The following is a 7,863-nucleotide window of genomic DNA, read 5'->3' on the forward strand; positions in this document are numbered from 1 at the left end:
AATTGACTCAGTTCTGCAGGGCTGGGGAGGCCTGGGGAAACTAACAATCATAGCACAAGGGGAAGCAAACATGTCCTTCTTCACTTGGTGGCAGGAGAGAGAAGTGCCAAGCAGGGGGAAAAGCCCCTTATTAAAAAGTTAAAAAAAAAAAAAAAAGGATTGCTTCTCGGCCTTTTGGCTAAGATCAAGTGTAAAAAAAAAAAGGAGATTTAGGTATAGTAATGGTGGCTTTGCATGGTTAACACAGACATGAGTGTTATGAGATAATTTTCAAGAAAGGTAAAATTATGACTATCATACAGATATAAATATGAATGCATGCTAGACATTTTATTTAACTAATAATGAGGAAACCAGGAAAATTTTATAATAGCTTCAAAAGAGTATCTAAAGAACAGTTATAATTATAGGAGAAGGACATTAAATTGAATTCATAAATGGAGGTAAAACTAACTTCTTCTACATTGGGGGAGAGAAGTCAGTTTAGCCACTCCCTGACAAGGCAGAGTTTGTATGTCTGAAGAGAAGAACTTTTTTGTTTTGCCATCAGTAACTTACAAGTCATACATTTGTAAAACAGCTTCAGTGAACACCAGTTACATAAAGCTAAGTATTGTATGAGAAAAAAATACATAACTTTTCATCAAAACAATCTTTTTCCCAATAGTAACACTAGTGTTTTATTCATGTTCATTTAAATGATTAATATTGTCATATTTAACACAATAGTTGACTCTCTTTTTGTGTGTGAGAGATGAACATTGCAATGTTATCTTTTCTACCTGTTTGTTATTATGTCTCCTTTCAAACTATAGAGATGTCCATGTTAGTGTTTTTCTATTACATTTTAATGTTCCACTCATGGTGCATCATGTACAACCTAATTTTATTCTCCTTTCTCATAAACCTATTCACACTTGAAGTTTCCTGACACATGTGAAGACTTTGTAGTGCTTCGGTAGCAGAGTGAAAGAAGCAGAGAGAGCCCTCCTTGCTTGACAAGTGATGCACTCCAAGAACAGATATGAGACCCATTATTCTATGATTGCTATGTGATTTGTAACTCTGGGCATTTTGTGTTGTGGTATTTTTGTTTTTAAATGGCAATATACTCTCTTACTTCATTGCAGAGCTTCTATTTGAGGAATGCTCTTGTTTATCATTATTTGAAAGCCCTTTTTATAGATGATAACATTTTAATTTAGTTTCAGGGAAAGGCTTTTGTTTAAGCAATTATGGTCATTTCTGAATTTTTATTTAAGTCAGCATGAACTAAGAATATCAGTTTTACTAATTTGTTTTTGAAATTTATGGCAGAATTCAAGGAAACGACAGGGTGATGTGTAGGAGAGGGTTCTACCTTCTAGTCATTATACATCTAATACACTTTTCCTGAATTTGTTGTCTTGTTCTAGAGCTATTTTTGTTTATTTCTTTACTTATTTTAATAATTCAAAATCCATTCTGTTATTATTGATTCATTTTTGTTTTCTTTCCTGTGTGGCATTCGAACTCTTTGGCACAGAGCTCATGAGTTTCTATGGTCATTTAGATAATGAAGAGATTGAGAGCATGGATTTTGCTTCACATCTCTGCCACAAAGTAGTTGCTTAAATTCATAAAGGGCTAGTTTCTTCTTACGTAAAATTGTAGATAAAACAGAAATGTGATAATCTCTGTAAATTTTTTTCCTAACATGATCATAAAATCCCAAAATATGAAATAATTATTAGCTGTTATTATATTATCACCCCTTGTTTACCTTTTACCCTTGCTATAGAGCACTTCTGTATCTTTGAGTATAAAATTAGAGCACTAGTACTACTGGAGAAATAGTAATAATGATGATAATAATAGCTAATTATTGGGAATTTACTATATACAATCCATATTAATTATTAAACCTATTTTATAAATGAGGTATACTAGTGACAGAAAGAGTTTTCATCATGATTGTCAGCTTCAGCTTTTTTGTTCTTTCATTTATTTATTCATCTAATATTTATTTAGTGTTTGTTCCTCATCCTACTCAACGTGTGGACATAACATCCTCATCAAGACAGATGAAGTCTAGCTCTCACCTAAACTCTGATAGAAAAAGATGCATCATAAACAATCAAACAAATTAATCATCAGGGAAGGAAATAAGGCAGTTATTGTAGTACAGTGAATTATTTGTTGAGGGACACTTTTAGTTTAGGTGCTAGAAGAAAATTATCTAAAGACGTGGTCTTTGAACTGAGACCTAAGTAACAAAAAAGAGCTAACCACGTGAAGATTTGGGAAAAGACTGAAGAACTGCATAGGTATAGAAGTAGTAATAAGCTTGGCAAGGTCAGGGTGATGTCCTAATACCCTTCTTTCTGGAAAGTGATGGAAGTGATCCAGGAAAAGACAAACAGAAGATCACACACAGTCTTGAAGGGCTCAGTAAGGAGTTTGGTTATTTCTTCTGTGTAAAGTGGAAAGTTCCTGGTAGATTTTTTATTAGGGAAGTGGCAAGATTCAGCGAAATTTTATGGTTTTATGTTGTACATGGTGATGTCAGTGCATTCAAGAGATTGTAAGGGAATACAAATAGAAACAAAGAACAGGTCAGAGCCTGTTGCAGTAGTCCAGGTAGATAGTTTAAACTCAATAAAAAGACAGAATAACATCCCTCCACCATGAAAGACGTTCACGACTTAGTTCCTGAAGCAAGTGAATATTTTGTGTTAAAATGCAAAGGGGAATTAAGGTGGCAGATAGAATTAAGGTTGCTAATTGTCTGATTTTAAGATTAGATTATCCTGGATTATCCAGGATTGTTAAAGGGTCCTTAAATGGGGAAGAGTGAGGTAGAAAAGCCACAACCAGAGAGATTACTCTTTCTTTCTTGTCTTTTTTTTATTTGAGACGGAGTCTCTCTCTGTCGCCCAGGCTGGAGTGTGGTGGCGCGATCTCGGCTCACTGCAAGCTCCGCCTCCCGGGTTCACACCGTTCTCCTGCCTCAGCCGAGAGATGGCTCTTTCATAAGAAAAACCCAACTGGCAATTGCTGGCTGTTACAATGCAAGGGAACCTCTAGAGGTTGGGAAAATCAAGAAAATGGACTCTCCTTTAGAGTTTCTGGAAAAGAACCCAGCTGTGGACACCAATAGTAAAACCCAGTTCAGATTTCTGATTACCAGAGCCATAAGATAATAAGTTTATGTTGTTTTATGTCACTAAGTGTGTAGCAATTTGTTGCAGTAGCTATACAAAACTCAGACAGATAGCTTGAAGTAGAGTGAGGCAAAGCCATAAAGAGGAGAGATGAGTGTAGGGAAGTACTTTGGGGCCAGGTTCTATGAAACATGCTGGTGGATTAGATAGGGTGGGATGGAAGCAAAACATAAATTTAAAAATGTGTTAGAAAAGTTGAGTGTCGTTAGCTGAGAGGTGAGACTGGGAGAAAAACAACTTTAGATGAGGGATATGGGGCAGTAAGATTTCTGTTTCAGGCATGTTATATTTTGTCTCATTGACATCCTATAGACAGCAAGAATCTTCTATTAATAAGGAAACCTTTGAGAAAACTCTGAAATTCCCATAAAATTACTGAGCTTAAAAAAAAAATTTAGATGTTTAGCATGATATAGACCTGGGATTGACAAACTTTTGTGTAAAGGGCCGGAGAGTAAATATTCTAGGCTTTGTGGGCCACGCAGTATCTGTAATAACTACTCAACACTGTTGTTGACATTTGAAAGTCCTCAGAGACTATATAAAAACAAATGGGCAGATTGTCTTCCAAGTAAGACTAAAAATTCAGCCTGTGAGTTTGATTTGGCCAATGGGGTATAGTTCATCAACCTCTGATGTAGATAGACTCTCAGACCACTTATTTCAAAATTTGCATTAAAAATGTGTATTCCAACACTAATATCACAAAAGGAGGAAAAATTGTGCTAGTCATTGAAAGGTAAACCAATGTATTATGATTTATTAGCTTAGCTAACATTTGTTGTACACTTACTATGCTAAGAATTTTTCTTGTGCTATGTGACTTTAGCTTCTCAACCCCAATGAGTTACTTATTACTATTACTTCTTATTTTACAAATGAAGTAACTGAAGTTTAAGAAATGATCAAATAATCAGGGTTTAGGAAAGATGTATACTCCTTGTTAATCCCTTATCAATTATTATATGACCTACTTTATATCTAGCAGATCTATAATTTCAATCCAAATCTAGGCTGAATTGCTTCATCATTTCACTGGAGTTTGCACAAATATTGTGAGGCCACTTGGTCTGTTATCTCTAACAATTATGTGAATATTTATAAGAATGTAAGAGATAAAAGTTTTGAAATGCTCATAGATGACTCTGATAAAATCTAATAAGATCTCTTTTTAAAATAATTAATTCTGAACTTGCATAAATCCCACATCTGACTGAAGTATGTTTTTAGATAGAACTAATCAGAACATAGTTACTTTCATTTTGTATAAAGGAGGAGAACACATTTTCTTTCACTCTGAATAAAAGACATGAGGTCTAAGAAAGGTATTAAAATCCTAGACACTGATTAACTGTTAGAAAGAAAAGGAACATATCTCAGCCTTTATTCCCATTTAGTAACCTCAAATTTTCTTCTCCATCTATTTCAAGAGCTACTCTAATTTAAAACATTTCTCTGCTTACCTCTTGTTAAAAAAAAGATATGTATTTTTTGACTAAGTGTTTCAAATCCCTCTCTGACAAATCAGTCTGTGACCCAAACACACTTTTATCATTCTTCATTTAAATAACAAAACATAATTAAAAGGGCTGATATTAGAGTCAAGGACAATATTAATCCAACTCTGTAAAAATATACTTACCTGTAAATATAACAGTAGAGTTGATTCTTCTCTACTCAGTTCTTAGGATACAATTGAAAGAACAATGCATTGAAACACACAGCATTTTTTTTTTCTTTTTGAGATAGTGTCTCATTCTGTTGCCTAGGCTGGAGTGCAATGACATGATTATGTCTCACTGCAGCCTCTACCTCCTGGGCTCAAAGGATCCTCCCACCTCAGCCCCCGATTAGCTGGGAGTCTCAGCTGTTTTACTTTGTTTTGCTTTTTACTTTTTGTAGAGATACGATCTCACTATATTGCCCAGGCTAATCTCGAACTTCTGGCCTCAAGGGATCCTCCTGCCTTGGTCTTCCAAAGTGCTGAGATTACAGGTGTGTGCCACTACTCCCAGTCTACACAGCATTTTTAGGTGAGAAAGATTGTGACTGCTAATATTAAGTAAAGTAGCGGCAAGAGAGAATGCTGCCTCTCTTGCTGGTGAAGGGCTATTGAAGATTATAGAAATCTTCTGATTTATGATTTTACCTGTAATATTCAATACAAAATCCACTTTCACATGAATTTCATATTAGGAAAAAATACGTGAAAATCTGAAGTTCAGTATATAGTGATTAGCAATGTCAGAACAATTACATAGTTGCCTTTCTTGGGGATTTTCTATTTGAAAACCCTTAAACCCGAAGACTTAACATGTTGTTTATTTTATTGAACATAGAAAATCCTGCATCTATCTCTCTTGGCAGAACAAATTTCATTGTATTTGATAAATATAATAAGTTTCAGAAATTTTTTTTGCACAAAGTGATTTCCTTCTGTTAATGCCTAAGTTTTATCTCTGGAAATTTTTGAGATAACTAGTTTATTAGAGGAAAGCACTTTTGATAGCTTCATACAATATTAGTATTTTTTCTTTAAACAAATTGCTATTTTTAGAAGGACATTTGCTTTGAAGGCAAATGTGACTTTTGTCTATAATGTAATGATAGTAAAACACTTTAAATCATTTTTCTCATTACAGTGTAAAATTGCTTGTCTAAGTGTTATATAAAAACAAGGATATAAAAGTAGGAAAACTCAAAGGTACAGGTAGATCAGAATTCTCCATCTGTAGTTAATTTAAAGGTTAAAAACAAAACAGAAAGTCAGCCTATATTCATTCCTAGCACTCTAAGACTGGAAAGCCTAGGAAGACAAAGCATAATGAAGATAGCACATGGAAGAGAATGGGCTTGAGGGGTACGTTAGATTTTAGTTCTAAAAAAAAACTAGGTCAGGGTCATTGTGAGAGTAACTAAGTGAGAAATATACATCAGACGAAGTGTATTTGCTTGGAAATAGCTAATATGGAAAGAGCAAAAACACTCGATAAGCAGAGGAGGCAAAAACATTGTTCTCGCTCACAGTAATGGCTCAGCAGCTTTCTAGCACACTAAAACTAGCTGTAATCACACATTTTCGTCTGCTACTCTCTATCACCCTGATGGCCAATTTATCCACAGTAGCATATTTACAGGCCTGTTTACGGAATTGAAATTCTTCACCAGAGCTGATGCTACATTGCCTGGGAGCACTATAGGATTTAATTGAACCAGCATGAAAGAACTGATGAATGGCTTTGCTCGCAATGAAGGAAGTGGCGCAGGGCAGAATTTCAATGGAAGATTTTAGCCAATACTTAGTGGCCGGGATACAAAATTGCTGACTATTGAAATGTTATCCTCTCTCTTTCTCTCAAGCTTACATGTGCCTAATTATTATTTCCTTTGTCACATCCCCTTGTTTTTCTTTCCATAATGTTTACTGTGCCATCCACCATCCGCTCAAGTAGATGTACCATGGCCAAATCAGATATGATTGCAAACGTCAGCCTTTTTACTTTATCGTATCTCACTAAAATACCCCAGAGGGATGGCATTTTCAAATCCCTGCCACTCATGGAGTTATTGAGATGGAACATTGTAAATCAGCTATAACCAAATTATGTATACCTCAGTACTGCACAAAGGTACACAATGCATTTGTGTCCTGTTGCAATCTTTTTTATGCTGATTTCCTTTAGCTGTTTGTTTGTTTAAATTCTTTATTTTTTCTCCTCCCTTATGTGGCTTTCCGTATTAAATATTTACTAATTCCTTAGATTTTCCCCTTGTTACTCATCCTCACAGTCACAGTCTCCCTCTATTATCCTGATGTTTTTACTTTTGTTTTGTTTGTCTGTGGCGATTACAACAAATCCCCCCCAAAAAAATATCTCTGTATAAAGCATTTCTTTACGTTGACAATTTTTCAAACATTTGTTTCTAGTCTTGGGATTTCAAAGTTTTATCAACTTTCTGTTTTTTCATTTTGTTTTGTCTCTTTTTCTTATTTGAAGGGATTGTTTTGGTTTGTTACTATGTAATAAAAGCAACCTGGGAGTTTTATTTGTGTGTGTGTGTGTGTGTGTGTGTGTATTTCTTTAATGTTTTAATACTGCTGCTTCTAACCTTTCCTTGTTAGAGATTACTGAATGTTAAAAAGTGATTAGTGGAAATTATATATCTCACTTAATTTGGTGAGCTACATAACTAATTCATATTTGTTTTCTCTGTCATCTTACCAAAAGCAGGAATAATTTGTCATTCATATGTTTTTCTTTTCCACTGGATATTGTTTTTTTTTTTCACTGTTTTTCTGCTTTGATCTTCTTTCTTTCTTTCCTAGTCTCCATACTTCAGATATAAAATTTTGATTTTTCTTTGATTTAATGCTTCTAGCCCTTAGTCTTTTGAAAAATTTTCACTCCATTCCACCTTGTTAACCTGCTGCTTTGGACATGTTTTCAAATTTGTCCTCATCAAGTACTGATCTCTCTCTCTTTCTCAATATCTTCTCTTATCTGAATTTTTTTTGGTCAGTTATGGTTTGGGTCAATCCCTTGACCTTTATATTTGTCTATCACCAGTTATTTCTTCTGGTTTCTCTAATATTTCATTTATCTGTCTACATTAGACTTCACAAATTACTACCCTAACTTTTATTGAGCAATCCTTATGC

Source organism: Colobus angolensis, unplaced genomic scaffold (assembly GCF_000951035.1).
Source record: "Colobus angolensis palliatus isolate OR3802 unplaced genomic scaffold, Cang.pa_1.0 Scaffold258, whole genome shotgun sequence".
NCBI lineage: Eukaryota > Metazoa > Chordata > Mammalia > Primates > Cercopithecidae > Colobus > Colobus angolensis.